Raw genomic sequence first — 24,002 nt, 5'->3', positions numbered from 1 at the left:
GCGAACATTAGGTCAGTCGGATTTAAGTTCTATGAACCCTGCGTTTTGTAGTAGTATTTACAAGCTCTAACGTAGCAGCATCGTGACGGCAGCAGATCTGTCTAGTGACCAGACCTCTGCATCTTTGCCCGCAGCTCCACCCACAAGCAGTAGAAGTACCGCAGCGGCAGTAGCAAGAGGGTTTACGGGGAAATGTCTCTTCTGTAAGGCTGTTGACAAGAAGGTTAGAGACAATACTGGCAAACGCAGCAAGGTAGAAAAGTTAAGTAGATGCATGACTAAGGAAGCTGCCGAAGCAATACATAGATCTGCAGAAATTTACAACGACGAGGACATGCTGCTTTTGACTCATGTCTCTAAAGACTTTGTTGCTTTGGAATTCAGTACCACCGATCCTGCTACTCAGAATACACCCATAAGAAGAAACTGACTGCAGCACAGAAAGTTGCATCAGGTGTAACAGAACAAGGTGACAAGGGCACCATTTATGCGTTAGCATTCACTAGTCTTGCTGAGGTTGTTGAAGAGCGAATCATCCATCAACATAAAGTAATAAGTCTGTCGGGTGTGAGGTTGATGTATGAGCGTACTTTGATGGATTTGGATTCAGATATCCAACCTGGTCAGTACCGTAGTGAAAGGTTAAAGCGTCGTCTCGAGAACCATTTTGGTGACCGGTTAGAGTTTGGGAAGTCTAGCCATCGCAAAATCAAGTCTGGTGGCTTTCTTGTGTATGCTTCTGACATCTCCCGAGCTCGCCTTATAGAGTTTTACGACACGCGTCTTTCTCAAACAGAGGATGAAGATGATTCTTCAGCTGCAGATATTGATATAGATTGGACTGCGCCAAGAGATTCGCAAACAGATGTTGCGGATGCGTTCCACACAGCCGCCTGTCTGAGGAACGTCATGTTAGATATCCCCTCTAGTCCATGGCCACCAGGACCACAAGATTTCGAAATTTCGGACGTCGTTCGTTTGGTTCATGCCGCCTTGTTCAACTTTCTTGCTTGGCTTGTCGTAGGTAAGCACTGACTCCGTAGGTTGATGCTTTCATCTAAGGTCCATTTGTTGAAATTTTTCTAGGTCCTGAAGAGAGTGAAAATGAATTATTATCTGCTTTCTCTTCTCATCTCACTGTTACTTCACCTTACCATAAATGCCGTATATTGTCCATAGCTCAAGATATTATTTTTTGCTCTACAAATGGAAGAGTTAAGCCACCGAAACACCTGTCTTTGCCAGTCACTGTTCATCATTTGACTGGCAGCACTCAGCTTATATAACTACTAAATCGTTTTGGCCATGCTCTTAGCGTATCTCAGCTTCAGCGGCTGGAAACAGCTATTGCACAAAATCAGTTGTCAAGAAACTCCCAACTCCCTTCAAATATCATCCCAAATGTCCCAGGCATGTTTTGTTGGGACAACAATGATATCATGGAAGAGATGCGTACCGAAGCTGGAACCACCCATTGCACTAATGGAATAGTTATACAATGATCTTCTCGCAATTGCGACATAGCCGTACCGTTGCCAAAAGGGCCATCAAAGCCTACTAGGGAGCGTACACTGCACCCTTTGCCTGTGGAGCTTGATCACTACAATGCGGGTCGAAGAAAAGGTCCTACTTCGACTGAGATAGACATCGCGGCACTGGATAGTGCTCAGTGTTTGTCGACTCACATTGCAGAATCAATGTGCCGTGACATGACTTGGATTCTTTGCCGATTAGTAACAGAGGAAGAGATCGAGACCGCGTTCAGTACATCTCAAGAAAGCCAACTGGTGCCTTTATGGACAGATTTCAATATTGCTGTATCTAGAGATGTCCCTTGTCGTTCAGTAGTAGGATATTGTCCTGTAGTAAATGAAGCCCCTACTAAGCTGGACACGGTCTACACAGTAATTCGCAGGTCACTGGCAATGGCAGATGAGTTTGATCAAAATGACGTGATCATTGTTGCTGATTAAGCGATTTACGCAAAGATGAAAGAGATTTGTTGGAATAAGTCAGAAGAACTGAACAGAGTTGTTTTGCGTTTAGGGGCATTTCATCTGTCTTGCACTTCGTGCGCTGTAATTGGCAGGCGTTTTGCTGACGCAGGGCTTCAAGATCTTGTCGTGGAATCTGGAATTTGTGGTTCAAGTGCAGTCAATGCTGCAATTGAAGATAGACAGTATTACCGTGCAGTGCGAATTCACAAGTTGGTTTGTGAAGCACTCCAACGTGCTCGTTGGAAGGAGTTTGAGCGCACGATTTTGAGAGACGATACCGATCTCCTTGACGTTAGGCAGTCAATTATCAACCTTAGAGCAAACTTAAACTATGAAAGCATTCAGGACGTTGAGAAATCACCTATAATATATACACAGTCCTTTTTTCCAGTCTGGATCTGCCACTGATTCTACCGCACCAGTCAATTAGAAGCCAAATAAAAAATGGGCGTGTCTTGGTGGGGGTAGCATCGTGAAGTTTAGCCCCCCATTTCTAGAGGTCATGCTATGCCCCTGCCTAGAAACTGAGATTAACCAGAAACAAGTGGCTCCCCGTCTTCCAAAATCCAAAATCATACCTTGAACTATCTAATCTTCCTGCTCAGGATCACTTTGGAAATCTTGAATAGCACGAGCAATCCCTTCAGTTAGAACTGTTGCTTCATCATGCAAGTTTGTCTGTGTCCACGCTGCTTAATTTCTCATCAGTCAATGTAGATTAATTCTCTATCGAACTTCAAGTTGAGCTGAAGTTGACTGTCAAGATGTGGGTGGTCTGCTCTTCTCACCTTCACTCCCTGAACCCTTTGCATTAGATCATGCAGTGCAAGGACGACTGCTCTAGGTATGTGTTTGTCTAAACATTTTATCTAAAAATGAAACTGCTGTCTGAGCAAGGATTGTTTAAGAGACGTTTTGCCTGTTCTGTTTCTGCCAACAATGACAATCTTGACTTGACTTACTTCGACTGCTCTGGCCTAGTGATAATGCTTGAACAAACAATTCACCTACATCGACTCCCATGTCTGTCACACCACCTACAACCATACATGTGCCATCATTACAATTTGTATACTATAATGTATTGAATAGAAGATCAACTCACAAGGGCAAAAAACGATACTCGGCATTGTTCCATCAATTGCTCCTGCATCAGCCAATGTCTGCTCATTGTGTAGTTGCTTCTCATTTCAAACCAGTAGTAGATCCCATGATGAAGAATCATCTTTGGTTTGCAATTGACGCTTCAAGGTGGCAACAGTATCAGACGATTTTGCTTTCAATTCAACAGCTTCACCAGTTAGTGATTTAGTTGCTAATTTGAGCCATTCACAGTTGTGAGATGCTATAAGAAACAGTGAACTATACTAAACTATACAAGGTGAGAAAGCACATACACACACAAATACATGCACACACAACTAGACAAATGGAAGAGCCCTACTATTCAATCCTCTGTGAGCTACAATAAGTCTCTGGGTTGGTACATGTATGTACTACTGATCTACCTAAACTAGACCTTGGTTAGAGACATCCATGGCCCCAACTAAAAGCCACTGACTATAGCACAGTTCTAACTTGGACACAATAGACACCAACATACCTGTTTCAAGTAGAACATTATTTTTGCTGAACCCAAAAGGACTGTGTTTCCAGAAATGTAACCATTAAACCTGAGTATCCTGGACAATTTCACCCCAAAATATGACTTTCTTTCATGACTTATTTTACAGACCCTGAAATAGGGAATTCAAATTAATCGGCCACAGTGTTTTAACTAGGAATTTTCACCAGCCGGCAATAGTTATGACGTCACAAACAAACTATAACGTCACAAATAGACTATGGTGTCACTTCCATTCTTCACCTGGACCGTACATGACCATGGTTGTTGACATGAATTTCATGAAAACTAAGAAATAACATGAATGGTACAAACCCTGCTGCTACTTGCACCAAAAGGTCCTATAACGAATGCCACTTTCTTAGTGAAATATCCTCTTTGTCAATCCAGTATAAAGCTTTCAACACACACCACAGCACGAGCACACCTGTCATTCAACAGAAGGTTACGTTTTGTGACAGCAGCACCAAACCCACTCGTTCTCTCCATTTGTCTTCACTTCGAATCAGTCTCGATAGCTTCTCGAGGAGCTGCAGATGCCTCATGATCATCTTTCACAGAGTGAAATTTCACTCTCCTACATCCTGTTATCCACCAGGCAGTAGCAAAACGTCTTACACCACTTGACCGTGGCCGTTGCGTCAAGCAGACAGAATAGAACATACGAATGCCATCTGCAGTGTGACAAACAATAAGCCAATCTCGTGATGACTTCCATATCAAAAACGATTCAGGCAGTTTCTCGACTGCATTACAATGTTCATCAGGAGCGCTCCTGCTCTCATTCATATTTGTTGCTCAATTCCTGCATATGGTCCTCGGAATTCGGTATGATAGCCTGTACATCCAGGATAAGAAAGTGTGCATTTACATAGGCATGTACGTCGTCCCAACAAAAGCAAGGTGAAAGTCAAACGTCATCTTACGTTACTACAGACGTAAGAGATTGCATATGAAGGGTTCCAGTCTATGCGCGTCCCTAACACTGGTAAGCAGGGGTATTCTTGTTGGCATAATGATAAGTTTACAGCCAGCCACAGCCAGCACAGATTGGCTCGGCTGGCAAAATGCTGCCAAAGCAGGTGCTAGTTAGAACTATGGGCCACTCACAGCCATAACTGCCATTCTTATCGAATCGGTCAAGTCAAATGGCAACCTCTCATTTGGTCAGCCAAAGGCATTGTTTGTGGTCGGCCGTTATTTCATGCTCTGTAACTAAGATACAGGCACATACATGAGCACATACTGTACACATATGAAAAAGGAAGAGCGTAAGAAAGAGGCCGGAAGAGGAAGAAAGAGAGGGAGAGAGAGGGAAAGGGAGAGAACAAAAGCAAAACGAAACAGAACAAGAGGAAGGAATGGAGCAAAAGAGGAAGAATGTTTACAAGGCCAATGATTGTCCTTACCATCTGCATGTCTTTTCAACACATTCTCTCCCTTCAGGAATAATCGTCTCTTCAGATTGTTACTGTTGAACAGCAGTCAGTCTTGTTAGTAGATGGTTAACTGCAAAACAAACTTAATAATCACAACATCAATCTTCCATTCAAATATCAGACCCTCTGATCTCTGTCTGCTGTTGCTAGGCTGCTTGTTACTATTGAGGATTCAAAAAGCTTCAACTGGAGCACGTTGAGCACGTATGTAGTCAGCAGTATTAAAGAAACTTTTGACCATGAAATCAATGCTGAAAAATCAGCAACCGTAAGTGATGATGCAAGTAAAAGAGAAATGAGGAAATTCTGACTGCAGATTTGCAGGACTTTATTTTCATTACGAAAGCTGCATCAATGTCAACAGCTTCAAAGAGAAATTTTCTACTTCATCGTTTTTCCCTTCTTCCATAAGGCATTTCTTCCAACCATTGTAAGGCTGCAAAAAATCAAGACAAAGTTGATTCACACACATGCTAATTTGACACATTTAGACATACAATGCTGTTTTAGGATGTTTCTCGAGAAACAAATATCTTTGTAAGTCAAAAGATTCAAATAATTTTACGGCCATCCAAACTTCCTTCTTCCATCAAATAATATCTCAGGTTACCAACAGCTGAAAACCACAGCAGCTTATAAACATGTGACAATTATGACGTACCAAGTGGCTACAAATTGTTTAGAGCCCCTAATTTGACTCTCTTCGGAGATGGCAGTGGAACAATAATACAGCAACACACGGTCCATAAGACTGCAAAATTATTTCTGGAGGCACCATGACCCAACAGTTACGGAGTCATCTAATCAGCTGGAAGTGCAACACAGTGGCTGCCAGGGTACCTATACTCATCTTAATTGAGCAATTAGAAGTTGTCTAATTCTAATTTTAATTTACAAACAAATAAAATTAAACACAACACAACAAAGTCGTATTTCTAAATACCCAATGCCTATACATTAGATGTGTTGACACGGCAATTGCAATTTGTGCTGTTTGTGTATTTCAAATATTCTAAATTTTTCATAAAATAGTACTGTTTTGAACCAAGAGCAAGTGATATGAGTTCACTGGTGTCATCCTTTAGCAAAGTTCAAATCCTGCTGCTGAATCTCATAGGTATAATATAGACCAGTTGCACTCACGTGAGCTAATCTGACCACCCCACACGTAGAGGACAGCTGGGACATTTTTGATAAGTTAGAGGCCTGTTTTTCTCGTCTATCGCAACAGATTGTTAGATTCCGACAACCGACGTCGCTGCAACGCTAAATTGCAGTACGCTGATGGTCTTGACCTTTACAAAGTTTCCCTCAGCGAGTTGTCCGAGGATGTCGACATGTGGCCGCAACGACAACCTGCATCCACACCGGAAGAATTTTTTCTCTGAAAGCAAACTGCTTTGAAATGGGAATGCCGGATTGTTGCCAGTTCCTCCTTCAGTGAAGACAGTGCAACGGCTTCTTTAGCCTGTCAACGTCTTCACTACTAGGTCTGCATGCATGCTATCGCTCCAATGCACTACATTGTCATCAGTTTCAAAGTCGTCTGTAATTTCGGTTGCAAGTGCACAGCAATCAAGTGGAGGAACGGTTTCGTCGTCGTCGTCTTCTTCTAATCGCAGTCTCTTTGCATCCCTTTGCTGTACTTGTTCGTACCATTCTGCCGTCAATGAATGCCTTGACGAATATTACAGTGTTTGACTAGGAACCTAATCCAGATTCGTTTGGTCTTCCATTGCGACGAAGTGATCGGAACAGATGTGTGTGTACTTCAAACTGATCTGTTTCAGGTCTTTTCTGTTGATTGCAGTGATCCAAGCCCCTCGTCGTGGTTCCCTCAGTTTTCAAAATTTCTTGCTTTTAACTGCCACTATCGCTGGCAAACAAACAAAAGTAATGTCTCTGTCACGATCGGCACGGTTGCGCAACCCACAACAGCACAGAAGTTTTCATTGCATGTTAAAGTCCTGAATGTCCTCCAGCACGTGCAAACGTGAGTAGGTTCACGCCTACTGCAACCGGTTTCTATACGAAAATCAAGATAAAATTTCCAATGTTTGCTAACTCTCTCACTCATCAATTTTTCGCAGCTAGCTCTCCTATAGTAAATTCCTAAATGTGCAGATATACAGTAAGCTGTTTATATGACATAAAACCGTTGCAGACTCAATTTCCACAAGCATTATTAACACAAGCATACAAACAGTAAAATATGGAATCAAAACTGCTGTTGATCATGAAACAAGGAGTCCATGTACACAAACCATTCTTGTTACAAACACAAAGACATTCCAACACTTGATCAGAACTTGCAGCTACTTATAATTAGTATTCAATGTCTAATAAATATTGAATCTATGTCACCTAACTTGACTTATGAAAGATAGTCTATTATAGAGCCAAGCAACCAACAGCAAAACTTACCTATAACAATACATACACCAATCAATGCACATTAAACTTCAATCTTGCAACTCGATCGATCGCCTCCTGGAATCACAGAAAAATAAAATTAAACTAACTTTGTATTGGAAAAGATTCATAACTACCATCTGCATGTCATTTACAGTTACACCTGTCAAAGATAAGTTTCCTATATGACCAAAAACAGATGGCCGAGTGAGTGTAATATACTTCATGTATATTGTGTTTATATAGACAATGTAGTTTAACAATATGCCAACAAGTATAGTTTCCTAATCACTCTACTTCCCAGAGAGATAAAAGCTCCACAGCAATTCCAAACAACAAAACCCCAAAACGAACAACTAAAATTTACATATTCCATTGGAAACCCCATGACCACAAGCCAGCAACTGAAAAAGACCTATGGACACTTTGCACAGGGTGTGTGGTTATGGCTAAACTGCTCACTGAACCTATAGAAACACTTTAGATGAGTATTTTTCACCACATTCATGCAGATAGAAAAACTAAAACACAACAAGATGGGATGAGAAAACTATCGGAAAACACTTAGAAAAGCTGTAAGCACACTCAGTGTAAATATCTAGGAAAACACGACAAACCTTGCCATCTCATGCATGTTATTGTCGCAACAGTGGATTTTGTAGTAGATAGTGTGCGCTACATCACGTGACTCCTTAGTTATTGTTATAGTTTGCTTGTACATGTAGTAGTTGCGTCTGTGTTATACTTGAGTAATAAGGTATTATACGTTACCCTAATCCACGGCTATGACAGGTTTCGTCCTGCTCTAGGAGATGTAGGAACTTCCATAGCTCTTTGGAAAATAACTCTAATCTATACTGGGTCATCTGTGGTTCTTCCAGCAGCTGCGTCTTCATGACAGACATCAGTCTGACATCATCGACAACTGACCACTTGAATATCAGAACAGCGATATCACCCATTAGTGCTTGCACAGGTAGTCATTGCTTACTGATATTCTCAAAACAGTTGAAGATGCCAATGAACATTGTTCCTCCCGTGCAATCATACGAGCATGCGTCTACAGTCAGACCTCGTTATTCTGACACCAGGATAATCCAATGCAGTCACTTTCAAAGGTATGTACTCGTGAAAGCGATTTACATGGGTCATAATTCAACAATCGTGTTAGTCGACAGAAACTAGAGACATACGTGGTCAAAATAACGAGGTCTGACTGTAGCAGAGACCCAACGCATCTAAATTTGGTTCCAGCGATTTGTCAATTAGGCCAGCCACACTTCCAATCCATTGACAACCACAACCAGCTCCCACCTAGTAACAAGTGTGACCGCCTGGTCAGTCAAATCAGTTCTTTGAAAGAGATGTGAGAAATGCAAAATGACTACTAAAAAGAGGGAAGAAATACAAGGACGGATCTAAAAACGCCTGGGCATTCCTGGGGGAAGAGATTCTCAGTGATATGGGCAGCCAATTTGTATCAGAGTGCATGGGCAATCCCCCCTACACCCCCCATTTGCTCGAAGTTTGATACTCTACTCTAATTAGATACAATTAACGCGCGTCTTCGATGTCGTTTTAGAACATGTCAAGAACGTATTTGTCTGGAAGGTTCTGCACTCTACGCTTGCACTAGGCCAACGTTTGAGGTGTCACTGAACTTGTCTTTTCAGGTACATTGTCTCGCTCTAAGTCTGTTTGTCTGTTCGGTGTGGGTATAATGTTGATTAGAGGTCCCGGATTACTATTGGAGTCCTGTACTACTGTATTTGAAACACGTTTGTTCTGTCAATTCTGCACACGAACTGCTTGCTAATGTAGATTGTTTGGAAATTCATTTGCCATACGGATATTCTAATCGAGATCTTCACATGGACATAATTACTTTACCATGGCCATATGGTCTAAGACTCAAACAAAGGCTTTCAGTTAGCATGGAACACGTGTCCTCACTCAAGTTTTCAACTGGAGGTGCATTTTCAACAGCTTTAGTCCAAAATGTAGAGCAATCTCTGCTTGTGTAGATGTGTGAATGATGGATGCATGTGCTTATCTCTGAATTAGTTACTGAAGCAGCTAGGCGTCCCTGGGTGTAAACAGTGGGGGACCTTGGCAGTTATATTGGCAGTGGCATACCTTATCTATACTTCTCAAAGGTGAGGGGCTAGAGCCCTTTCTAGCCTCTATTACACGACGCCCCTGACCCAAGCTATACCGACATGGGCGTGTCCATCTACGCAGTTCTCTAGAAGAGAACTATAAAAAATTCTTCACATTAAACCTTTGCGTGTTTCTCTTTCTAGATCAACAGCATGAAGGCTGACGCTAATTACTGTCCAGTTTATTGTGCTGACCTCGTCTTCTATGAGAGGAGAGCTAGGGTCAAGTCGGCCGAGAGACTCTAGCATCCTAACTTTGTTACAGAGGGCTTTTCTAAGGCCGTGAACACAAGGTCCTTGCATAGCTACTATTCCCTTTTAGTTTGCATGTAGTTTACTGGCAAGACAACTGACTCAGTTTATTTGTTGTAGGTGGAGTTTAGCATTCATGATGTCACAGCTTAGATCGCACTCCTTACGTAGCACACATTTCTCCACTACCAAAGCAACCGCGTGCCTAAACATAGTGCAGCGAGACAATGCCTACATTTTAAGTTCCCATGTTAACTTGCCTGACGAGGAATAAGTCTTCACACATCTGTCGTTCCAACTCTTAGTGATGGATACAGTCTTTTGACTAAAAGTGGGGTGCAAAGTCACTCATGCAGAGGATCAACTATCATCATTCTTGTAGGATGTTTCAAGCAAACATGTTTCTACTAGACTTGATACTAGGAAAGCATCCGCCTAGTGTGCCCATACTTAGATGTGCCACAGATATTGCCAAGTACTCATCCGTGACATAGAAAGTAGAGGTTGAGTGAGAGCCATTGGTCAGTGTGAGACCCTTTATTCAATCCTTATCTTGCCTCGTGGTCGAACTTGACCATAACCAATGCCTGTGAGTATACTTCGAGTCGGTTGCAACTTTGTGTTAGTCTTCCGGTAAGTGGTGTATGGCAATACATTAGCACTTGCGTATGGCGTGCCATTTGTGTCAAAATTAGACAATGAGATGAGGCGATGAGACAATGAGATGAGGCGATGAGATCATGAGATGAGGCGATGAGACAATGAGATGAGGCGATGAGACGATGAGATGAGGCGATGAGATCATGAGATGAGACAATGAGATCATGCGATGAGACAATGAGATGAGGCGATGAGACAATGAGATGAGGCAATGAGATCATGCGATGAGACAATGAGATGAGGCAATGAGATCATGAGATGAGGCGATGAGACCATGAGATGAGACAATGAGATGAGGCAATGAGATCATGAGATGAGGCGATGAGACCATGCGATGAGACAATGAGATGAGGCAATGAGATCATGCGATGAGACAATGAGATGAGGCGATGAGACAATGAGATGAGGCAATGAGATCATGAGATGAGGCGATGAGACCATGCGATGAGACAATGAGATGAGGCGATGAGACAATGAGATGAGGCGATGAGACTGTAATATGAGACTGTAATATGAGATTGTAATATGAGATTGCAATATGAGACTGCATGTCTCGATATGAGGTACCTCATGCAGCTACTGTATTGGAGACTGGAGATTCAGAATTTTATTTTATCTGCTGCAGAGAATCTAGTTTTTGAAGGTTGTTTACTCGTGTTCTTATCAAGGCTGCATTTTTGAGCTCCACAAAACCAATTGAAGTGCGTACGCTCCCACGTACGTTTCTAAATCTAGACAACGCATGCAGTGTCGAAAGTCTTTGGTAGAGTTACAACATGTCGTTTAGATCTTGTATGCGCTAAACACTCGCTGCAACTCACTCTATTTCTAATGTTGTCAATGTGCCTGCTATGTCAATCATGTCTACCTAATCTGACAAATCTTTCACTTTGATAATGAAAGCAGCACCAAACGGGTTAAAGTTTATAGCCAAATATTTGCATAGCCTAGGCAAGTCCTTACAAGGACCCTGCCCAAGATCTAAACAAGAATTACCAACACTTGATAATTTCATACGGATACCAACCAATGATTTGCCCTAACAACTCGGGCGTATACAGCTCATCGTCTCTACTGTCATTAGTGCCCATTTGCACTGTGTTTACTTACGTCTTTAGGCATGCTTCTGCAGACGTTAGCTACCGACGTGATTTCTTTTCTGGCATCGCTTGCAGATTTTGCCATATGCTGGACATTAGCAGGGAGGGAGATGCTCTCCACAGTACTCGCAAGGCGCCCACACCGGTAATTAATTTCATTGTCATCTTTGTCAAACTGTCTATAAACCTAACCCTGACTCTAACCCTAGCAGTAGGTGGGCCTGAGTTAATTAAGAGTGTTGTTTAGATAGAGCTTTTAATACACTAGTTTAACTAATGCAAACAAGCTAGAACATGCACACATATCTTTCTTACCTGGATCTAAATTGGCTGTTATGGGCAGTCTTGTACCTTTTGCCTTGACTTGCTATCGTTCTACAAGACCTCACAACATGCAACCACAACAAAAGGACACCCACCCAGTCTACGGATGGTCTGCAGTCAATCAAGGATGAAACATACATGACGACATACATACCTTCAGCATCCAGAAATAGATAAATGAGTATTTGGCGAATACCCAGACGCGATTTGTCGAACCATGTCCCATAACGAATGCTACGTTCTCTTCTGTTCCACATTCTGTTCTTTTCGCATTCGTGCACCCAGACTTGTGGTCGACAGTTGTGGATTGGCAAACGTTATGTTGCAGTAACCACACCTCCTCATCAACGCCACCTGTCACACCCTAACCACTATAACTAATTACGCAGTCTAGAGTACTGTTAATTCCATATTTTTTATTTTATGGGGACATGTATACCGTTAACTCTGACCCTATAGAGATAACGCTAACCCTTTCTAGTAAACCTAGAAGCTGTAAATACTTTCCCCGCTCAATTCTTGTGGAGTACAGGTGGCCACACTTGTGTGTGACGCCTGAGCAGTTGTTTTGACGTGTGTGCTATAGGTAAGCTTTGCTGTTGGTTGCTTGGCTCTATAATAGACTATCTTTCATAACTCAAGTTAGGTGACATAATTCAATATTTATTAGACATTGAATACTACTAATAAGTAGCTGCAGGTTCTGATCAAGTGTTAGAATGTGTTTGTTTGTCACAAGAATGGTTAAGTTTTTGTGTGTGGATGGACTCCTTGTTTCATGATGATCAACAGCGTTTTTGATTCCATATTTTATTGTTTTGTATGCTTGTGTTAATATTAGTTATTTTGTAGTGGACAAGAAATTGAGTCTGCAATGCAGATAGACAGCTTACTGTTATTATCTGCAGATTTATGATAGGAGAGCTAGCTGTGAAAAATTGATGATTGAGCGTTAGCTAACATTGGAAATTCTATCTTATTTTTCTCATTGTATTAATTGTCACCTATGAGACCCAGCAGCAGGATTCGAACTTTGCTAAAGAAGGGCACCATGCAATGAACTCATATCACTTGCTCTTACAATTCTACTTTATGAAAATTTTAGAATATTTGAAATACACAAACATCACAAATCGCAATTGTCATGTCAACACATCTAATGTATAAGCATTGGGTATTTAAGAAATACGGCTTTGTTGTGTTGTGTTTAATTTTATTTGTTTGAAATTAGACAACTTCTGGTCGTTTAAGATGAGTATAGTTACTCTGTCAGCAGTTGTGTCGCACTTCCAGCTGATTAGATGACTCCTTAACTGTTGGGTCATGGTGCCTCTAGGAATAACTTTGCGGTCGTATGGACCTTGTGTCACTGTATTATTGTGTTTCACTGTCATCTTTGAAGAGAGTCAATTAGGGGCTCTAAACATTTCGTAGCCGCTTGGTACGTCATAATTGCCACATGTTGTTTTCAGCTGTTGGTAGACTGGGATCTTATTTGATGGAAGCAGGAAGTTGGGATGGAAGTGAAAATTATTTGAAAGAATATTTTGACTTACAAAGATATTCACTGCATGAGAAACATTCTAAAACAGCATTATATGTCTAAATGTTCTATAATGTCAAATCAGCATTTCTGTGAATCAATTTGTCTTGAATTGTGCAGCATTACAATGGTTGGAAGAAATGCCTTATGTAAGAAGGGAAAAACAATGAAGAAGAACATTTTTCTTTGAAGCTGTTGACATTGATGCAGTTTTCTCAATGAAAAATCAGTCCTACAAATCTGCAGTCAGAATTTCCTCATTTCTCTTTACCTGCTTCTCTTACAGTTGTTGATTTTTTAGCATTGATTTCATGGGCAAAATGTCTCTTTAATACTGCTGACTACACACGTACTCAACGTGCTCCAGTTGAAGCTCTTTGAATCCTCAGTACAAGCAGCCTAGCAACAGCAGACAGAGAGAGAAGGTCTGATATTTGAATGGAAGATTGATGTTGTGATTATTGAGTTTGTTTTGCAGTTAACCATATACTAACGAGACTGAGTGCTGTCCAACAACAACAATCTGAAGAGACAATTATTTCTGAAGGGAAAGAATGAGTTGAAGAGACATGCAGATGGTGAGGACAATCATTGGCCTTGTAAACATTCTTCCTCTTTTGCTCTCTTCATTCCTCTTGTTTTTGTTTCGTTTTGCTTTTGTTCTCTCCATCTTCCTCTCCCTTTTCGTTTGTGTACAGTATGTGCTCATGTGTGTGTCTGTAGCTTAATTAATTACAGACCATGAAATAACGGCCGGCCACAAACAATGCCTTTGGTCGACCAAATGAGAGGTTGCTATTTGACATGACCAATTTGATAAGAATGGCAGTTATGGCTGTGAGTGGCCCATAGTTCTAACTAGCACCGGCTTACAGGCTGGAGCCAATCTGTGCCGGTAAACTTATCATTATGCCAACAAGAATATCCCTACTTACCAGTGTTAGGAACGCGACACACATAGACTGGAACCCTTCATATGCAATCTCTTACGGCTGTAGTAACGTAAGATGACGTTTGACTTTCACCCTGCTTTCGTTGGGACGACGTACATGCTTACATAAAGGCACACTTTCTAATCCGGGATTTACAGGCTATCATACCGAATTCTGAGGACCACATCCGGGAATGACCAACAAATATGAGTGAGAGCAGGAGCGCTCCTGACGAACATTGTAACGCAGTCGAGAAACTGCCTGAAGAATTTTCGAAATGGAAGTTGTCATGCAATTGGCTTATCGTTCCTCACACTGCAGATGGCATTCGTATGTTTTGTTCTGTCTGCTTGATGCAACAGCCAAGGTCAAGTGGTGGAGGAGGTTTTTTCTACTGCCTGGTGGATGACAGGATGTAGGAGAGTGAAGTTGCACTCTGTGGAAGATCATGAGGCATCTGCAGCTCATCGAGAAGCTATTGAGACTGATTTGAAGCAAAGACAAGTGGAAAGAACGAGTGGGTTTGGTGCTTCTGTCACAAAACGTAACCTTCTGTTGAACGACAGGTGCGATCACACTGTGGTGTGTGTGTTGAAAGCTTTATACTGGATCGCCAAAGAGGATATTTTACTAAGAAAGTGGAATTCGTTAAAAGATCTTTTGGTGCAAGTTAGTTTTCATGCAATTAATGTCAACAGCCATGGTCCTGTAAGGTCCAGGTGAAGAATGGAAGTGACACCATAGTCTATTTGTGATGTCATAGTGGGTTTGTGACGCCATAATCTGTTTGTGACATCATAACTATTGCCGGCTGGTGAAAATTCCTAGTTAGAACACTGTGGCCGATTAATTTGAATTCCCTATTTCAGGGTCTGTAAAATATAGCCATGAAAGAAAGAGTTATATTTTGGGGTGAAATTGTCTAGGATACTCAGGTTTAATGGTTACATTTCTGGAAACACAGGCCTTTTGGGCTCAGCAAAAATAATGTTCTACTGGAAACAGGTATGTTGGTGTCTATTGTGTCCAAGTTAGAACTGTGCTATAGTCAGTGGCTATTAGTTGGGGCCATGGATGTCTCTAACCAAGCTCTAGTCTTGGCGCAGTGTGTGAAATAACGGCCGGACATCGGACATTTATCGACCAAACGAGGCATTTGATTTGTCCGGTGGCGTAGCATCAGGTGTCTGTTGGGTGTGGGTGTAACCCTTCCGATACCTGTGGTGCCAACACATAACACTAACGCTATCACCTATTACAAGAATTTACTAATAAAACTAATTACCTAGCGCGCGCGTAACTACAGTCGATTACCTGTATTATTCGCAAGTGTAGCCACCTTATACATGCAAAAATTACAATACGTACACAGTTGAAAAGCCTGTTAATTACGCTTTCGAATGATACAATTCTTGTAGCTATTGATGATTGTTTCGATACGTTCATGTCAACTTCCTGTCTATACGTTACACTAATTGAGTCGCCGCTGTCTTCATCATCGAGAAAGTTTTCTGCTTTCTGGTGCGTCACATCGTCGTCTGGAGAGCCAATAAACATATGGAATATTGTAAAACGGTTTGAATGATTGTTCTAGACTGCATTCTCTAACCAAAACATACGGGTACATAGCCATAGCAACAGAGTACGTGCCGTTACTATGGGCATAACTCAAATTCTCCCCAACGGCTAATGGCCAAACCTGAAAAACAGTTACAGAAACTCTTACTGAAAAGATATCGCGAAAAAACGAAACGTTTAGATATCCAAATGATATACCTACAGTGTCGCGCGTCAGCATCTTTACAAACGAAATATCTCACTCGTTCTCCGTCACATCGGCCTCAAATGATGCGTACGAAGCGAAACACACGTAAGAAACGTCTGAATACGTTGTTTTGCCTCCAAAGTCTTGGAAAAATCACAACGAAGAACAAAGTATGGCCAGAGCGCATGGACCGTGTCGGAAAAATTGTGACGAAGCCGCATGTGCTGCTAAAATTTGGCGGTATCCATAGGCACGGCCAAAGGGTGTGTCTAACGGCTAAAATATTTTGATTGGCTACCGAAGCACAGGAAGATGGCTAGAGTCATGTGGTCAGATATGACCATAATGTGACGTCATCAAAACATGCGATATCTGGCGATTTCGATCACATAGACGGCTCAAAGTAGGCTCATTCGAAAGAGAATTTATTAGCGATTCTTTTGAACTATAGTTTGTCAAGCGAAAGCAGGGCTCCATTTCGGAAAGACGGCAAACAGACACCCGGGTACCAAACGGAGGCGGAGTAAAGGCAATTATTAGTAGCACGTGATCGAACTTGACTAAATGTTAAGTATTGACGGGGACTAGAAGGGCTAATGTTGATTAGAGGTCTCGGATTACTATTGGAGTACTGTACTACTGTATTTGGAACACGTTTGTTCTGTCAATTCTGCACACGAACTGCTTGCTAATGTAGATTGTTTGGAAATTCATTTGCCATACGGACATTCTAATCGAGACCTTCACATAGACGTATTACCATATGGTATATACTCAAACAAAGGCTTCCAGTTAGCATGGGACACGTGTCCTCACTCAAGTTGTCAACTGGAGGTGCATTTCCAACAGCTTTAGTGCAAAATGTAAAGCAATCTCTGCTTGTGTAGATGTGTGAACGATAGATGTACGTGCTTAGCTCTGAATTAGTTACTGAAGCAGCTAGGCGTCGAGTGGGTGTAAACAGTGGGGACCCTGGCAAGGGCATACCTTATCTACACCCCTCAAAAATGAGGGGCTAGAGTTCCTTCTAGCCCTTATTACACGACACTCCTGACTCAAGCTGTACCAACATGGGCGTGTCCTTCTACGCAGCTTTCTGGAAGAGAACTATAAAAAAATTCTTCACATTAAACCTTCTGCCTGTTTCTCTTTCTAGATCAACAGCATGAAGGCTGATGCTAATTACTGTCCAGTGTATTGTGCTGGTCTCATCTTCTAAGAGAGCTAAGAGAGCTAGGGTCAAGTCAGCCAAGAGACTCTAGCATCCTGATTTTGTTACAGATGGCTTTTCTAAGGCCGTAAACACAAGATCCCCACATAGGTACTATTTCCTTTTAGTTTGCGTGTAGTTTATTCGCAAGACAACTGACCCAGTTTATTTGTTGTAGGTGGAGCTTAGCATTCATGATGTCGCAGCTTAGCTCGTACTCCTTTCGTAGCACACATTTCTTTGCTACCAAAGCAACCGCATGCATAAACGTAGTGCAGTGCTACAAAGCCTACGTTTTAAGTTCCCACTTTATCTTGCTTGAAGAGAAATAAGTCTTCACACATCTGTCGTTCCAACTCTTAGTGATGGATCCAGTCTTTGACTAAAGGGGTAGTGCAAAGTCGCTCATGCAGAGGATCAACTATCATCAGTCTTCTAGGAAGTTTCAAGCAAATATGTTTCTACTTGTCTTGACACTAGGAAAGCATGTGCCTAGTGCGCCCATATGTAGATTCGCCACGGGTATTGCCAAGTTCTCATCCATGACATAGGAAGTAGAGGTCGACTGAGAGCCTTTGGTCAGTGTGAGACACTTCATTCAATCTTTATCTTGCCTCGTGGTCGAACTTGACCATAACCAATGCCTATGAGTATACGTCGAGTTGGTCGCAACTTTGTGTTAGTCTTCCGGTAAGTGGTGTATGACAATACATTAGCGCTTGCATCCGTATCCAGCTTGAATGTTGTCAATGTGCCTGCTATGTCAATCATGTCCTGACAAACTTTTCACTTTGATAATGAATAGCAGCACCACTCGGGGTAAAGTTCTTAGCCAAATATTTGCATGGCCTAGGCAAGTCCTTACAAGGACCTGCCCAAGATGTAGACAAAAATTTCCAACACTTGATAATTTCGTACGGATACCAACCAATGACTTGCATAGGCCAACAACTCAGGCATATACAGCTCATCATCTCTACTGTCATTAGTGCCTATTTGCACTGTGTTCACTTACGTCTTTGGGCATGCTTCTGCAGACGTTATCTATCGACATGATTTCTTTTCTGGCATCGCTTGCAGATTTTGCCATATGCTGGACAGTGGCAGGGAGGGAGATGCTCTCCACAGTACTTGCAAGGTGCCCACATCGGCGATTAATTTCATTGTCATCTTTGTCGAACTGTCCCTAAACCTAACCCTGACTCTAACCCTAGAACTGGCTGGGCCTGAGTTAATTAAGAGCATTGTTTAAATAGAGGTTTTAATACACTAATTTAACTAATACAAACAAGCTAGAACATGCACACATATCTTTCTTACTTCGATCTAAAGTGGCTGCTATGGCCATTCTTGTACTTTTTGCCTTGACACGGTAACTTGGAGATCTACGTAGAAACCAACATGTACAAAAAAATTTAAAGATTTAATCAAAACATTGAAGAGACAACTCAAGTAGCAGGAATTAATAGCATTTGGCAAGTACTTTTGTGCCATCTGTAGTCTAGTATGTATTTTACAAAATTACAAGACGTGTCTGATGGGCTTTGATCTCTCTACCTGCTTTTTAGTCTCTTCTAGAGTTACAAGGAAGGGTGTTTGATTGGTTCACTTTCTTCCAAAACCTTTTTCTAGCGTCAGCATCTTTGCTTCTGGAAGATTCTGGAAGAGCTAGGGGAGTGTGAGCAGACTTGTGTGATCTATTGAAAAGCTGAGTGTGTGAAACACCTGAATAGTAGTGACCTTTGACCTTGCAAATAATACTGTTTGGTCTGTTTAAACATACTTATTCTCCAAAGAGAGCCACAAAGGTAACAACTCATGCACAATTGGGGCCTCGGAGACTCAGATCTTGTACATTACTATCTACTGTATGTACTTCATCAATACGTGTGCTCTACCACAATATTGCACATGTCATATTATGTGCACAATGTGTACAGTTCGCATCAAAAGTATATTGAAACTTTTTCGGTTTATTTGTACTATTTTTGGAAAGTCTTCTTGTCTTGCTAATTATTAAGAAACCTTGCCAAATTATTCTCAAACAGCTGAAAAGCAGTCACAGAAGCTATTCCATAGTCTGCGCATCCACTTGTAGAACTTTTCCATCATCGAGGAGTCGTGATATTCTGTTACTATATTATACCGCTCCAAGAATAGAACATGAAATAACTCCCGGCCATCATCCCATACTCAATCAAACAGCACCATTGGCCGACGAAATGAGAAGATTGCAAGGCCATTGGACATGACAAAATTTGACTTAATTAATTAAGCTCTAAGTGGCCGATCAATTTGAAATCATTATTTTAGGGTCTGCAAGAAGCCATCTAAGATCTACTAACTTTACATGTTTCTCGCTCTACTGTTTACTGAACTGTCAAGAGACTAACACTGGGCATAAGAAGGAGTTGTCATCAGTTCTTCCACCATGAGAAGAAAACTTCATGACACAGGCAATCGCTACACTTTGCCTACGGAAATTCTGCTGCTAACCGAAGCTCAGAACAACAGACGTGTAGACTGGTATGCTGACAATGCAGCTGATGACTGGAGCAAAAAATCTTGACAGATGCATGAGACCACTAGCTGTACCGCAATACCGTCCATGGGGTGGCGTAAGCTCGCTCGAAACGACTGTTTTGAAACATTCAAGACCAACATTACAACTGTAATTTTCATCGACATTCTGGAAGATAGCCTTCTTGAATTGGCAGATACTCTTTACCTAGACGGCTGGGCGTCTTCAGCTTGACAATGCTCCTACGCATACAGTTTGTCAAACTCAGCGGTGGCTGCAAGACTGCAGCGTCACAGTTCTCGATTGGTCCGCTAAATCACTAGATCTTGCACCAATAGAAAATCTGTAGGCAGTCATCAAGCGACATAGTGAGCTTCATAGGCCTCAACTTGAACACTCAATTCAGGCAGAGTGGCAGTTGCTTACGCATTGTGATCTGTTGCTGTACATCAAACACATGTCTAATATCCGAATCTGCCTTTGTTTAGCTAGCAGAGGGGGGATGCTATGAAAAAATGAAAAGATGACACAAGCTACTGATGCGCACTTGTGTGTTTCCGAAACTCTAGCAAACTTACGAGCATACACAATAGTTCTCTTCTATCTAGAAAATGTAGATGCCAAACACGATGCATTTCTGTTCATGCTACCCATGGCCACGCCTCCAAGTGTAAATAGTCTCAACAGTTTCAATGCAGACTGTAAATACACATGATGCAGGTTACAGTTCTGGAGCGGCAGAAAACTCCTTTGGATTAGGGGTGTGTGTGAAAAATTTGAAACAGACTGCCGTCATTTGATTCTATCTGAATATGGTTGGTTTTTCATTGATATATATATATATATATATATATATATATATATATATATATATATATATATATATATCAAGCAAGTCAATAGCAACACCATCCAATATTATTTCTACTTGCAAGCAACAGGACTTCTAAGGTATTTTCTTTGATCATCATCCAGTATTGGAGGGGCGATGCTTCCCCAATCCTGATATTGGAGGGACAGCCTGCCCATCGTGCCCTCCCAGGTTCTGCCACCACTGCAGTTTATACCTCCGACAATAAAGAAGCACTAGAAGTGCAAACCCTCAGCTGGTATGCAGCTTGAATGTAATTAGCCGCGTCATGACAGAATCCTATGACCTGCATAATAAATAAGTTGCATTATTGATTTGGTTACGTGCTACGCAGTTGCCTCGCAGGTCGTCAAGCTGGTCGTACGTCACATTACTGGCCTCTACTACACTATTCTAGGTGTTTGCCTCGAGTAGCAATTAATAGTTATAACATGGGTTGTAGGGATGTTAGGTGCGCTCATTGGCCCATTGCAGGTGTTATAATAATAATAGTCACCGCCGTGGCTTAGTGGTTAGCGACAATGGCTACCACTCCATGGTTTGGGGTTCAAACCCCAGTGACAACAGTAAATTATGAAACTTGTCTGTCTTTCTCATGTTTCTCTAGCTTTATCCATGAGACTATGACTCGTTTCAGTCGTTGGGGAGTTTCTGTGGTCTGGCGAACAGTCCGTTGACAATGACGTTCGGTGCTTTCCTGGTGGTCATTTATATCGACTAGGCGTGCTGTATCAGGTTCGTGGTCACCGTAATGCCTGTAATCTATATCGAATTGGCTAGTCATTGATCACCATGTGGACTACACAGAAACATGTACCCTGCTGGGCTCATCTACCGTGTTGGTGGGCGCCCAGATGGGGTAAAGACCTCGCTTGCCCATCATGGAGGGGCATAGCGACACATACTTGTGAAGCAGGGTTTGCTTCCGGTATTTGTAATAGACTTTACAAACCAGACTGATCTGGTTGAATACAACAATAATATACTGTAAAACCAGAAAATCATGTGGTACATTATATCGTGCGTTTTGTGCGGTCGAACTGACATTGCACGAATTGCATCCGCATAACATATATCTATTGCGCATGTGTAATTCTTTAGCACCTGGTACCGAACAACATCCATTTCTTCCATGTCGATCTGCGATTTCTTTCAGCGTATTATTCCAAAAGACGAAAAGGGCATATTTGTCCCTATTCCGTGTAATGCAGAGGAAGAAGCCCGCCAATGATGCCGTTGGAGATAAAGATAACGACCTAATTTCTACGGTCAAACAAAGAAAGACAACAAGCCAGCACACGTACAGTGAGGAAGTGAGGCAGCTATTGGAAAGTATACAGCCCACCACGGGCCTGCTGCAGCAGTCAGATACTTCACTAGGCAACTGCGCTGGAACCTGCCTGAGTCGACAGTCTGCAAGTTCCGTGATTTGTACAACATGGAACTGCAACGCCATGAGTGTAGATGGCTGCCAATCGCACAATGTAAAACCATACAATAGAGTTGAAGGAGTGATTTTGGACAAAATCGCACAATATTATGCACTCACGATTATCTGGTTTTACGGTATTTTGTTTCATACCACTACAGGTACAGTGCTCTAGGCCAGACAAGATACATACACTAACAAGTAAAATAGATACAGTCAGACCTCATTATTCCCACACTCGATAATCCGAAACCTGTACTTTCTGACACAGATGTACGTGAAACCAATTTACATGCATCACTTTGTATTGCATTTGGTCTCATTTGTCCGACACTCAGAGTCCGACTGATACAAAAATATCGCTAGCTAATCCTACATACGCATGCGCAATGTCATATTTGCATTGCACATGTCGCACGCATGACTGCCAAGCGGAGACCTGTGGATCTCCCTGGAGACTAGATGCGCCAAATCTGTATTTACAAGCAAGAAAATCGGAAGTCTACCCAAGAAATGATTGTCAAGCATTTCAACTCAAAGTGGGACGTGTCTCTCAGGAGGTCAACAATCAGCAAAGTTTTGAAATCGAAGGAGAAATGGTTGACAATATGAAAGGAGATTAGTTACATGAAACGGGACAGGCAAGGCAACCACTCCGACCTAGAGAGAGCTCTATTTTGTGGTTTGGCGATATGCAAGCCAAGAATGCGATATTCTTTGACGCAATCCTCATAGAGAAACATATTAGTGTTGTATGCGCACAGCAACGTAGAATTGATTTGTATTTTAATTAAGTAACCACATGTCATTATGAGTTTTATCAGCAGATTAAGAGCTTCATTCTTACCTTTCCTTTATTAGTCTGACAACTTAGATAATGAGGTTTGATGTCGGATTATCCGATAATCTGATACCACACCTAAGGTCACAATATAACACGTGAGGTTAACGGTATAACAGACTTCCCAGGATTAACGAACAATAACCATTCAATTAAGGCTGCACTAAACAGTCATGTTGATATGTTATAATTTACTGATATTGTATTATTACTTTGGGCGTGGCACCTCTCTTGCATTTCTGGCAAAGTGTTGATGTGTCTAGCTTGAATGTAGGCTTACAAATTTGGCAGCAGTAGACACGTTTCCTAAATAATTGGTAATCATGTATGCTGGTTTTGACGATGACTACATGTGTGGCAGAAACGTGTAATAGACGTAGAATAGATGAGCAAGCACGCACAAGCGTCTGCTCTATAACAATCTACCACAGTAGACACACTTATAGCCAGTTCACACTAGCGTGTGTAACTGTGCCAGCACGGTGCGCCACAGTTTGGTTTGGCTTCACTTCGCAGTGTGAATGCCGGCTGAACCGAACCAAACCAAACCAAACCAAACCAAACTGTGTTGAGCTGGCTCACCTCAAGCTACCGTGCCACGAAGGTTTGGTTTGGTAATCCAGTGGAAAATCGTCTCTGAGACCTCGATGTTGTACATCTCACTGCGATGGACTGCTGTGATGCCAATTAAAACAGGACAATCGCATCTTGCCTACGATCCATCACAAGAACTATCTGGATGTGCACAGTTAGCTGAATACATGCCCACTTTCTTTGACTACGCACTCTCAGCCTTTGGCAGTGTGAACGCAGGCCAACACAGTTAATTAATAGTTGTTTGACATTTCTCACATCTCTTTCAAAGAACTGATTTGACTTGTTACTAGGTGGGAGGTGGTTGTGGTTGTCAACGGATTGGAAGT

General features: G+C 41.8%; 2 long non-coding RNA genes across 4 annotated transcripts; both read right to left on the bottom strand.

Annotated features, from left to right (window-relative positions):
- Positions 1-2,484: 2,484 nt before the first annotated feature.
- On the bottom strand, positions 2,485-12,234 carry LOC134177335 (uncharacterized). Of its 2 annotated transcripts, none has more exons than XR_009969478.1 (8): positions 12,122-12,234; positions 11,959-12,018; positions 7,485-7,550; positions 5,372-5,496; positions 5,184-5,311; positions 5,031-5,130; positions 3,103-3,342; positions 2,485-3,034 (listed from the first exon to the last, which is right to left on the bottom strand). It is a non-coding gene; the product is annotated as an uncharacterized LOC134177335 (long non-coding RNA). The 2 variants fall into 2 exon arrangements; XR_009969477.1 differs by having other exon boundaries at positions 11,959-12,067; positions 12,122-12,227.
- Positions 12,235-15,761: 3,527 nt separating this feature from the next.
- Positions 15,762-23,804, bottom strand: LOC134177458 (uncharacterized). 2 transcript variants are annotated; one of them, XR_009969520.1, is made up of 5 exons: positions 23,662-23,804; positions 23,086-23,157; positions 18,738-18,802; positions 16,052-16,141; positions 15,762-15,980 (listed from the first exon to the last, which is right to left on the bottom strand). It is a non-coding gene; the product is annotated as an uncharacterized LOC134177458 (long non-coding RNA). The 2 variants fall into 2 exon arrangements; XR_009969519.1 differs by having other exon boundaries at positions 15,762-16,141.
- Between the last annotated feature and the right edge of the window lie 198 nt (positions 23,805-24,002).

Source organism: Corticium candelabrum, chromosome 3 (genome assembly GCF_963422355.1).
Source record: "Corticium candelabrum chromosome 3, ooCorCand1.1, whole genome shotgun sequence".
Lineage (NCBI taxonomy): Eukaryota > Metazoa > Porifera > Homoscleromorpha > Homosclerophorida > Plakinidae > Corticium > Corticium candelabrum.
This window is presented reverse-complemented; position numbering and strand designations above follow the sequence as displayed.